The 12,936-nt window shown below is 45.2% G+C and overlaps 1 protein-coding gene across 6 annotated transcripts in view; it reads left to right on the top strand.

Moving 5' to 3' along the window:
• sipa1l3 (signal-induced proliferation-associated 1 like 3) overlaps positions 1–12,936 on the top strand; it is a 233,984-nt gene that overhangs the window by 16,545 nt on the left and 204,503 nt on the right. The gene's annotated exons all lie outside the window — the stretch shown is intronic.

Here is a 12,936-nt window from a genome sequence, read left to right on the forward strand (position 1 = left end):
TGGGGGTAATATATTAGCATGGTCAGAGGATTGGCTAACTAACAGAAAACAGAGAGTTGGGATAAATGGGTCATTTTCAGATTGGCAAACTGTACCTAGTGGGGTGCCACAGGGATCAGTGCTGGGGCCTCAACTATTTACAATCTATATTAATGACTTGGATGAAGGGACCGAGTGTACTGTTGCCACATTTGCTGACGATACAAAGATAGGTGGAAAAGCAAGTTGTGAGGAGGACACCGAGTCTGCAAAGGGATATACAGTAGATCGGTTAAGTGAGTGGGCAACAATTTGACAGATGGAGTATAATGTGGGAAAATGTGAGATTATCCGCTTAGGTAGGAAGAATAGCAAAGCAAAATATTATTTAAATAGAGAGAGACTACAGAATGCTGTGGTACAGAGAGATCTGGGTGTCCTCGCACATGAAACACAAAGTTAGCATGCAGGTACAGCAAGTAATTAGGAAGGCGAATGGAATGTTGGCCTTTATTGCAAGGGGTGGAGTATTAAGTAGGGAAGTCTTGCTACAACTGTACAGGGCGTTGGTGAGAGCACACCTGGAGTACTGCGTACAGTTTTGGTCTCCTTATTTAAGGAAGGATATACTTGCATTGGAGGCAGTTCAGAGAAGGTTCACGAGGTTGATTCCTGGGATGAAGGGGTTGTCTTATGAGGAAAGGTTGGGCTGATACTCATTGGAGTTTAGGAGAATGAGAGGCGAAACAAGATTTTGAGGGGGCTTGACAGGGTGGATGCTGAGAGGATGTTTCCCCTCGTGGGGGAATCTAGAACTAGGGGGCATAGTTTCAGAATAAAGGGTCGCCCATTTAAGATGGAGATGGGGAGGAATTTCTTCTGAGGGTCGTGAATCTTTGGAATTCTCTACCCCAGAGAGCTGTGGAGGCGGAGTCATTGAATATATTCAAGGCTGAGATAGACAGATATTTGAACTGCAGGGGAGTCGCGGGCTATGGGGAACAGGCAGAAAAGTGGAGTTGAGGCCAAGATCAGATCAGCCATGATCTTATTGAATGGTGGAGCAGGCTCAAGGGGCTGAATGGCCTCCTCCTGCTCCTATTTCTTATGTTCTTGTCATTATTGCATTGCTGTTTGTGGGAGCTTGCTGTGTGCGAATTGGTGCTGGGTTTCCTACATTACAACAGTGACTACACTTCAAAAGTACTTCATTGGCTGTAAAGCGCTTTGGGACATTTGGTGGTCATGCAAGGCGCTGTAGCAATAAATGCAAGTCTTTTTCTTTTTCAAACCCCTGACTACATTCTGCAGAGATGATTGCCCTGATGTTGAATTTTATTTAGGAGGTTGGATGAAGGAGGAATGTAATGGATATTTTGAAAACACTGGGTTGCAGCAACACAACTTGCACGTGCTCGTGCAGTATTGGTTAGTTTGTGTTTATATAACAAGTTAGGCTGTAGTAAACTGTTACAGAGCCTTGGACTTGATGTGAGCAATTGGGATCAACTTAACAGGCCATGTGCCTTTTTTTGCAATTGCCACCACCTGAATAAAATTGCCCGCTGCACTGTCATTGCTTTAACTTTCTTTAAGGAGTGCCAGATAAATATAGAATACCTGATCCTTAGGAATGTATTGCCACCCAGTGCTGTTATCGGGAGTAATCTGGTCCTTTTTTACTTTGTTGAAGCAGCCCATATAGTTTGTTATTTCGAACTTTAAAATAAACCTAATGCTTGAAAAGAATGGTACAGAAAATGACTTGGACGGATATTAACGCTTCATGTCATCTCGCAATCAGTTCATTGGTGGCTGTGTTTGTACGTGTGACCCTTTGTGTGCTTGTTTTCCACTTTCTTGTCCAAGCTGCTGGAGAATGATGAGTGGAAACTAGATCCTTTCCCCCAAATCTGCTTCTGGGCTTTGCCTCCTGCACCTCTTGGAGTTTTGACAAGGATGTCATTAATGTGTAATGACGGGAGAGGAAGACTTTTGTACTATGTCCACTTTAACTGTGAAAAGCACCCAGCAGTACAATTAGCGTTTGATCTTCCATTCTTGGGTCATGTCTGGTGATCGCTTTTCAAGAGACTTACCCCACATGGTTGCAGTAATGAAGGAGATTGCCAGCAAGTGAGAGATAACAACTCTTCTTAGGTAGTCCCTCGGAACCGAGGATGACTTGCTTCCACATTAAAAATGAGTTCTAGGGCGACTGATGAGTCCAATGCGGGACCTACAGTCTCTGTCACAGGGTGGGGCAGATGGTGGTTGAAGGGGCGGGTGGGTGGGGTGCTTGGGTTGACGTGCGCTGCCTGCGCTTGGCTTCCGCTTGCTCCCAGCGAAGAGACTCGAGGTGTTTGGTGCCTTCCCGGATGCTTCTCCTCCACTTTGTGCGGTCTTGGGCCAGGGATTCCCAGCTGTCGGTGGGGATGTTACATTTTTTCAAGGAGGTTTTGAGGGCGTCCTTGAAGCGTTTCCTCTGCCCACCTGGGGCTCTCTTGCCGTGTCGGAATTCCGAGTAGAGTGCTTGTTTTGGGAGTCTCGTATCGGGCATGCAGACAATGTGACCCGTCCATCGGAGCTGATTGGGCGTGGTCAAAGCTTTGATGTTGGCCTGAGCAAGAACACAGACATTACATCAAAGAACAATGAGGTGGGGTCACAAGGGGTCAAATATTGCAGATGCTGGGGTCTGTATGAAAAACAAAAAAAGACAAAAAACATTTTTTGGCTGGAAATCACAGCAGGTCCGGCCGCATCTGCGTAGAGAGAACAAGCCAATATCGACTCGAGTCTGGATGACCCTGCATCAGGTGGGGTTACATGTAGCGTGGCATGAACCCAAGATCTTGGTTGAGGCCGTCCTCATGGGTGCGGAACTTGGCTATCAGCTTCTGCTCGACAATTTTGCGTTGTCGTGTGTCTCGAAGGCCACCCCGCTAAGGCCATCCTCACGCCTCCACTACTCGCTTTCAAATAGCCGCCTAACCTCAAACAGACCATCGTTCGCAGCAAATTACCCAGCTTTCAGGAGAACAGCGACCACGACACCACACAACCCTGCCACAGCAACCTCTGCAAGACATGCCAGATCATCAACACAGATACCATCATCACACGCGAGGACACCACCCACCAGGTACATGGTACATACTCATGTGACTCGGCCAACGTTGTCTACCTCATACGTTGCAGGAAAGGATGCCCCGGAGCATGGTACATCGGCGAGACCATGCAGACACTGCGACAAGGGATGAACGGACACCGCGCAACAATCACCAGGCAGGAGTGTTCCCTCCCAGTCGGGGAACACTTCAGCAGTCAAGGACATTCAGCCTCCGATCTTCGGGTAAGCATTCTCCAAGGTGGCCTTCGAGACACACGACAACGCAAAATCGTCGAGCAGAAACTGATAGCCAAGTTCCGCACCCATGAGGACGGCCTCAACCGAGATCTTGGGTTCATGTCACGCTACATGTAACCCCACCTGATGCAGGGTCATCCAGACTCGAGTCGACATTGGCTTGTTCTCTCTACGCAGGTGCGGCCGGACCTGCTGTGATTTCCAGCCAAAAAAAATGTTTTTTGTCTTTTTTTTCATACAGACCCCAGCATCTGCAATATCTGACCCCTTGTGACCCCACCTCATTGTTCTTTGATGTAATGTTTTCCTGACTGACCTGTTTGGACACCATTCACACCTTTGACTGCTGTGATTATCTCTCTGCCGAGGTGTGATAAATGGCAGTTGGAAAGGTTACCTGTAAACATCTGACATGATTCTCTGACTATATAAGCTGTGTCTTTATGCATTTCTCCACTTCACCTGAAGAAGGAGCAGCGCTCCGAAAGCTTGTGATTTCAAATAAAGCTGTTGGACTATAACCTGGTGTTGTGTGACTTCTTACATTTGTCCACCCCAGTCCAACTCCGGCATCTCCACACTATGATAACTGTGGGCGTGTTGGTGGCTCCCTCAGATACTTCACCTATAGCAGTGTCTTAATACCAGAGTACTGTATGAGTCAGACAAGTGCCTTTCCATTTTGCTAGCACCTACTCTGGTAGGATGACTGTTGATGATGAAAAGTGGATACTCTTGAATCGGGAAGAGTTAGCAGCATATATTAAACTAACGTCACAAATAATAGAGAACTTCAAAAATGCATTGTCCTAATTTACAGAATTATAACTTTTTGTCAAGCTATTTTGAAATTTGACTTAATAGCTGAGGTTTTCAAGTGAAGGTAGATATTTTTGACCACGTATTGATTTAAAAAATATATTTTTGTGAAGGTAATGAACACTTTTTTCCAGGTTAATTTCTGTGTTCTTTCAAAGTTTTTTTAAATTCGGTCCTGGGATGGGGGCGTCTCTGGCAAGGCTGGCATTTCTTGCCCTTCCCTAATTGCCCCTTGAGAAGGTGGTGGTGAGCCGCCGCCTTGAACCGCTGCAGTCCGTGTGGTGAAGGTGCTCCCACAGTGCTGTTGGGGAGGGAGTTCCCGGATTTTGACCCAGCGACGATGAAGGAACGGCCAATATAAGTCCCAGTCAGGATGGTGTGTGACTTGCAGGGGAACTTGGAGGTGGTGGTGTTCCCATGCGCCTGCTGCCCTTGTCCTTCTAAGTGGTAGAGGTCGCAGGTTTGGGAGGTGTCTCTTGGCATCCTCCTCCAAAGTGGGGATGGGAATATGGTGTGTCGCTGTGGGACTCCAGTACAATGTCTCATAGCCATGAGGCAGTGCAGTTCATTTATTCCTCTTTTCTTTACTGCCTTCCCATCCCAACAAACATCCTTCGTTACAATTGTGCTCCCGTGCCTTGATTTTGTGCGCACTTTGCAAGACGCCAAGTCAAAACAACATAAGAACATACAAAAAAAAATAGAATGATTAGGGCCAGTAGTTTTTAGACCTTGCAGCATAATAGACACAGTTATGGAACATGAACTTTGTTTGATTTAAAACTGTTGGAATCTCGTGCAATGCAGAGAAATTTGACTTATTCAGTAACTGCAAAACAGCAATCCTGAGAGTGAGGAAAGGCTGGTCAGCCCATCGAGCCACTTCATTCTGCAGTGTATAATTTGCCCCTGTGTATTACATTTTTGGGGTTTCTTTTACCCTTTTTACTGGAGGCACTTACAACCCTCTGAGATATCTGCGCTCTTCCAATTCTGGCCTCTTGCGCAGCCCCGATGTCCATCGCTCCACCATTGGCGGCCGTGCCTTCAGCTGCCTGGGCCCTGAGCTCTGGAATTCCCACCCTAACCCTCTCCGACTCACTACACCTCTGTCCTTCTTTAAGACATTTGTGAAAACCGACCTCTTTGACCAAGCTTTTGGTCATCTGTCCTAATATCTCCTTATGTGGCTCGGTATTCAATTTTGTTTGATAATCGCTCCTGTGAAGGACCTTTTACTACGTTAAAGGTGCAAGTTGTTTTATTTATTTAAAAAAAAAATTATTGACTAGATAAAATTTGAGATTTTATTGTACTGCTACTGGATATGTACCGAAGGAAAAAAATGTGCAGGGCTACGGGGGAAGGGCAGGGGAGTGGGTCTTAGAGAGCCGTCACGAGCTCGACAGGCTGAATGGCCTCCTACTGTGCTGTAACCATTCTGATACTCTGGATACTTACCTTTTAAATTTTGTTCAGAGAATGCTTGTGTGCCAAAGTTAGTCACCTAATAGTTAACCCGATTTTTAAAAATTCATTCATGGAATGTGGGCGTCGCTGGCAAGGCCAGCATTTATTGCCCATCCCTAATTGCCCTTGAGAAGGTGGTGGTAAGCTGCCTTCTTGAACCGCTGCAGTCCGTGTGGTGAAGGTGCTACCACAGTACTGTTAGGGAGGGAGTTCCAGGATTTTGACCCAGCGACGATGAAGGAACGGCCGATATACTTCCAAGTCAGGATGGTGTGTGACTTGGAGGGGAACTTGGAGGTGGTGGTGTTCCTATGTGCCTGCTGCCCTTGTCCTTCTAGGCGGTAAAGGTCGCGGGTTTGGGAGGTGCTGCCGAAGAAGCCTTGGCGAGTTGCTGCAGTGCATCTTGTAGATGGTGCACACTGCAGCCACGGTACGCCGGTGGTGGAGGGAGTGAATGTTTAAGGTGGTGGATGGGGTGCCAATCATGAGCACTGGTTTGTCCTGGATGGTGTCGAGGTTCTTGGAGCTGCACTCATCCAGGCAAGTGGAGAGTATTCCATCACACTCCTGACTTGTGCCTTTTATAGATGGTGGAAAGGCTTTGGGGAGTCAGGTGGTGAGCCACCCATGCAGAACACCCAGCCTCTGACCTGCTCTTGTTGCCACAGTATTTACGTGGCTGGTCCAGTTAAGTTTCTGGTCAGTGGTGACCCCAAGGATGCTGTGGGGGATTTGGTGATGGTATTGTCGTTGAATGTCACGGGAGGTGGTTAGACTCTCTTGTTGGAGCTAGTCATTGCCTGGCACTTACATGGTGCGAATGTTACTTCTCTCTATTACAAAATGTGTCATTTTTGTTCATGTTATATTCTCCACCTCCGATGTTTTAATCGACGTCATTTGTACTAATACACTCGGGATGCTTTCTGTAATGATCACGTCAAGCAGTCGGAGGGGATAATTAATTTCATTCCAATTCCACTGAAATGGAGAAGCTGGGGGAAATAAACGGAGCCCAGGGATGTCAGGATGCTGCATTTACCTTGGATTAAGTACTGTAGGTGTTGGTGTGGGCGTTGAGTGACGGTGATGGTTTGCTGTTGTCACTTATCAGTGTTGTGTGGAGGGAAGTAGGCGGCTGGTAAATTAGCGAGAGCCTTGCAGAGATGACAGTCCTTCCAGCAATTTGCACAGCATGATTTGGTTGTGTCCTGACGAGGCTCCTAGAATGATTGAGGTAAGGGGGAACACCAATTTAGGGCGGTGGGGGAGGAAAATGGTAATACCTTGCTGCAGAGATGTAGAAAATGCTAAAAATATATGGTAAATAGCTCCGCATAAGAGAGACAGATTAACGTTTTGGGGTTGACTCGAATGTCTTCTGTTCTTGCATTGGTGGGCAGAGAATAAAACTGTGACTGTCTTGACTTCTGAAGGAATGGAAGATGTTAATTTCATGGTGAAATGCACCCCCTATTTTAGATTGCACCTAACTTTGTTTTGTTTTAAGCTGGCTTTCGAGTACAGTGTTTGGTTAGATTTTGAGAAAAGTATTCCAGGGCAAACTGCGTTCGTGGAAGTTGTAAATCCATGTACTTTCTGAAATCTGGAAAGAAACATTTGAATAAGCTAGGCATTGGTAATTACTTTTATGAGAGGAAGGAGCTTATTTGTTTCTCAATCTGTACAAAGATAATTTCTGTAAATACTAAGTGTTATTGTAGAGTGCCCTATTCGGTGTGTGCCCTACTGTGTACCTGTTGCTGTCTGAAAACACCAAGTGCTTTTTTCTTGTTCTCCTCTTTGACTTCTTTTCTGCACTTCCTATCCTGAAGGCATTGCGTCTTTGGGGTGTGGATCCATGGGCGCCTGGTGCCTTTGGGTGCTAAATAACAATTCTGTCTTGAGGGTAAGTGCTAGTACATGATTCGGCTGTGGAGCATCACAGCAGAGCCTAATCATATCTTTACTTTTTATCTGTACATACTCCGTTCCAGCAGGGGTCTGGAGCAGAGCCCTTTCATTCTCCCAAACAAAGAGGGACTCGGATGAGGCCACTTACAATAAATCCGAGCTAGATTCTATAACGCTGCATGGTCTGGGGAATGAACCTGTGGTTTAAGTTCCCCATTGGATAATCATTGAGCTATTAGGGTAGCTCTTACTTTATAGGGAATTTTCAGACAATCGGGTTCCCCCCCCTTCTCTTTATGCTAATTTCCCCCCTACTTCCTCCTGAATGCTTTGATTCCCTTGCTGACGTAAGGAAGTTTCATGGGTTTGCTGGAGAGTAATCAAAAGTGGGGACGTGTGACGATTACATTTATAAAAAAAAAAAAAAAAAAATGCCCTCCCCCCCCCCCCCCCGCCCCCCCCCTCCACCTTTCCTAACTTTGGGCGCTCAATAGCACCTTCCTGCTGCCTTGGCTGAAGTTAGCTAACCTGGCACGGACCAAGAATTCGATGTTCTGCTTTCTTGGTCTGTGTAGTTCAGGTACTGTTTAGTTTCTATCCAACTGATGGAATCCACTGTTGGGAATTACAGGCGTGTTGTCTAGGCTTCCAAGATGAAAGTGAAGCTGCAAAAATGTGCAACCTAAATATAAAAAGGTTTGAATAGAATTAGAAGATGAAGAGCTTGCATTTCTATAGCGCCTTTCACGACCTCAGGATGTCCCAAAGTGCTTTACAGCCAATGAAGTACTTTTATTACAAAGGTGCTACATAAATGCAAGTTGTTCTTTTGAAGTCTAGTCACTATATTGTAATGTAGGAAACATGGCAGCCATTTAGCAAGCTCCCACAAACAGCAGTGAGATACTGACCAGATCATCTGCTTTAGTGATGTCGGTTGGGGGATGAATGTTGGCCAGGACACCGAGGAGAACGCCCCATATCTTCTTTGAAATAGTGCTGTGGCATCTTTTACGTCTACCCGAGAGCAGACGGGGCCTCAGTCATAGTCTCATCTGAAAGACGGCACCTCCGACATTGCAGCACTCCTGTGGTGCCTAGATTATGTGCTACAGGTAACACATTAAGTCATAGAAAGGATGTGGGAGTAATAGTAGACTTGTGATTGTCAATGTTTAGACAATATGATGAATCACTTAAAGAAGACTAATAAAATGCTGTGATATGTAGATAGAAAAGTGGAGTACCAGTCTACACAACAGTGACTGACTACACTTCAAAAATAATCCATTGGCTGTGAAGTGCTTTTTAGTACATCCTGAGGATGTAAAAGGTATTGTGTTAAGGCTATACAGGCCAGCTCGCCCCTTCTAAACCCACTTCATTAGGGGAGAAGACTTCATCGAATAATTACTTTAAGAGTGAGTAACTGGGCAGATGGGATACCGCTGTTAACCCGAGATCCCAATTGGGAAGGTAATGTGAACTGGACAATCTCTTCTGAAAGTGAAAACCTTTAAAACAATATAAATGAATTAAATACAATATGGTGCTCCGATTTATATTTGTAGATTTTGTTATCTGATGCCAAAGCTGGAAGAGCATTTCACCCTTCGAGTTTCTGGGTTCTGATTTGCAATGGACCAGACACCAGCCAGCAGCTCAATGACGCTCCCTTTTCGTATAACGATATCTGGTCGATTACCAGTATTGAACACCCATATGCCAATATAGTTCGAATCTTTTGGGAATGTTCCTTTCTGAGGCTCATGCAAATGAGAAAAACTAGAATCGAGAGAGAGAGAAACCTGCTACACCCTTTTTTCCAGACCGCACTAAAACACCAGCTGAAGTGTGTAAAATGTTCTGTAGGCTCACTATTGTGGGTTTACATGTGTTTAAAAATTCATCAGCTACTAAATGGGAGTAACGGATATAACTTTAAATTTTTAAAGTAGATGGTTGCTTTCAAGCAGTGGTGAGGCAACTCGGCTAACCTGAGGCGTCGATTCTATTTTTAGACCAGGATCCATGTAAAATATTCCATCAAAGTATAGACCAGTAAATTGCAAACTGGAGATTCAAACTGCAACAAAACTAATCATTGGGTGGGACATTCTTTTATTACCAATTATTGTTCTAAAGAATCATCTGGCATTTTATTTGGCATTTCCAAACATGTTCTGATTTGGCTTCCCACCAAAGGTTTCTTTATTGCTGTCTAGTTTCCTCTCAAATGGTTAAATTTCTGTTGTATTTGATGCCTCATTCTCTGATTCCTTTTACATGAACTCACGTGTTCCCCGGGTCCCATTTCTTCTCTCCCACTCTGTACCACCTTCATATCGCTGAACTCCATCCATTTTCCAACCCAACATATTCTTTTACTCAGGATTCCACACTACATGCTTCAACATTCTTCTGATTGCCAGCCCTTGGTGCTCTCAATTTCCAGTCCTCAATGCAATGGTTAAATCTTGTCCATACTTGTCATCGGACATTGAAATTCTCTCTTTCTATCCTTCAAAAACCCAGTTTCTTTATACCTCTTACAAGTGTAGCCAACAGCTATCTTGCCTTTGATGGCTCCAATTTTAATCTTCCTTCATCCAACAACATTCTTGGCGTTGTGTCCTCCTGACGCCATGGAATTCCCACATCTCCTCTATTGCTGAAGCGACATCCAAGAAGCTTTCCTCTTCTATGCCAGACACTTCTTTTCCACTTAACTCCTCTCTGCTCTTTAGAAGGCCCAAGTCTGTTCAAGACTTGAATGCTGTTTCCATATCTGGGGTAGCTCTTTTGGCAACTCTCATTGTTGGACAGGATACAGAAGACACTTGTCCGATAGGCGATTCCCATCTTGCCCCTTGCCAAAGCTCAGTTTGGAACCTTTCCTCGTCGGTCTCTGTTTTATTAGTGCTATTGTGGTAGGTTACACTTTTTTTCAAGGAGGCTTTGAGGGTGTCCTTGAAACGTCTCCTCTGCCCACCTGGGGCTCTCTTGCCGCGTCGGAGCTCCGAGTAGAGCGCTTCTTTTGGGAGTCTCGTATCGGGCATGCGGACAATGTGACCCGTCCATCGGAGCTGATTGAGCGTGGTCAGAGCTTTGATGCTGGGGATGTTGGCCTGAGCAAGAACACTGACGTTGGTGCGCCTATCCTGCCAATGGATAGGCGCACCAATTTCACTCCTTGAAAAAGTGTAACATCCCCAACGACACCTGGGAATCCCTGGCCCAAGACCGCACAAAGTGGAGGAGAAGCATCCGGGAAGGCGCCGAACACCTCGAGTCTCTTCGCCGGGAGCAAGCGGAAGCCAAGCGCAAACAGCGCAAGACGCGCACGTCAACCCAAGCACCCCACCCACCTGTGACAGAGACTGTAGGTCCCGCATTGGACTCATCAGTCACCTGCGAACTCATTTTTAATGTGGAAACGAGTCCTCCTCGGTTCCGAGGGACTGCCTAAGAAGATGATTGTGGTAGGTGATGCTTTGCAATTTCCTCTCTTTGTCCTAAATTCCAAATGTGCTGTTCTCGAAGCTGTACTTCCATTCTTCATCCCTACTGTATTGAAGTCCAGATTCTCTGCAGTCTCCTCGGACTCAAAACGATGGAACTGCTCCTCTTCCCCAGTCTTGCATACGCAGTCACCCAGTCATTATATCTTGAATTACCTTGCCTTCTCTTTCTGTCTTTGTACCAGGGACTTTAGCTGTTCATCTATTTTTCTCATTTAAAAAAAAAACACTCAGGATTGAGACTGGCGTTTAGAAATAAGTTTGCTATGATTTTTAATATAAAAATATTTTCAGGAATCGGCCATGTATGTGCTAAAACACAAGCATCACGGTTAAGTGAAACATTCAGCATTTAAGAATATTCATTCTGCTGATAATTAAAATAGAAAAATATGTTTGCTAACATGTAAAACGGGAACTGCTACACCTGCCATCAGAGTTTTACTGAGTGAATACAGCTTCCCTGTTGGCCTCTTAATAAAGAAAGAACAAAGTAACTAACATTTATAGAGCTCTTTTCATGTCCTCCGCGTGTCCCAAAGTTTTGCATTAGTTTCAAATGACACGTTAAACCGAGGCCACGTCTGCCCCCCCAGCTGGAAGTAAAAGATCCTATGGCACTATTGAAGAAGAGCAGGGGGAGTTCTCCCTGGTGTCCTGGACAGTATTTATCCCTCAACTAACATCACTGGTCATTATCACAGTGCTGTTTGTGGAATCATCGAATCATAGAATGATGCAGCGCAGAAGGAGGCCATTTGGCTATCGTGGCTGTGCCGGCTCTTTGGTAGAGCTATCCAATTAATCCCACTCCTTTGCTCATGCGGAATCTTGCTTTGCGTCGTAAATTGGCTGCCACGTTTCCTACAGTACAATAGTGACTACGCTTCAAAAGTACTTAATTGGCTGTGAAGTGCTTTGGGATGTCCTAAGGTCATGAAAGATGCTGTATAAATGCAAGTTTTTCTTCTTTTACAGCAAATGAGTTACTTTTGAAATGTAGTAAAGGCTGTTTTGTAGGCAGTCAATGTGCACACAGCAGGGTCCCACAAACAGCAATGAGATAAATGGCCTGCTAAACTGTTTTGGTGGTGGTGGAAGGTGAATTGTTGGCCAGGATACCAGGAAAGCTCCCTTCCTCTTAATAGTGCAGTGGGATCTTTTATGTCTCCATGAACAGGCAGATGGGTCCTTGGTTTAATGTCTCATCTGAAAGATGGCATCTCTGGCAATGCAGCACCCCCTCTGTACTGCATTGGTGTCAACCTTGTATGCACAGGTCCTTGAGTGCCACTATAACAGAAGCCTTCTGACTGACTTGGAGGTGACCGTGTTACAACTGAGCCAAGCTGGCACTTCAAAGGCATAGACGACGCCTGGTGTAATACAAGACAATACAGATCAAAAGGTCCCAGGTTCAATTCCCAGTCTGTGCTGAGGTAACCAGCCTCTGGTGAATGGTAGTAGGGGCACTCTAGTAGCCCTCCCTGTCCCTGGGTTAGAGAGGGGAAAATTAGTAAGGCTTCCCACTTCTGTTCCAGTTTGAGCTTTCTCCCAACATCATCATGTAAATGGCTCGACAACGGTTTCTCTAAACGGGACGTGTGAAAATAGAATTTCCAATTATTGTAACAGTGCTAAAGTAAGCATACTTTTATGACATGAAGTCAGCTGTTAGAAGCCCAGTATCCCAATGTCTACTAACTGTGTAAAGACCGTAACACCTTGTTTGATTGAACTTCTTCAAAAAGAAAAGCATCTTTATAACTCTGGAGTCTTGTAGTCTTTCCTCAGTTTACTGTTCCTCTTTGGCATTATACATACAGAAGGTATTTAGCACTTACATATACATCACCAGTGGTT

This window comes from Somniosus microcephalus, chromosome 34 (genome assembly GCF_052327205.1).
Source record: "Somniosus microcephalus isolate GS21.2 chromosome 34, FLI_Smic_1.0, whole genome shotgun sequence".
Classification (NCBI taxonomy): domain Eukaryota; kingdom Metazoa; phylum Chordata; class Chondrichthyes; order Squaliformes; family Somniosidae; genus Somniosus; species Somniosus microcephalus.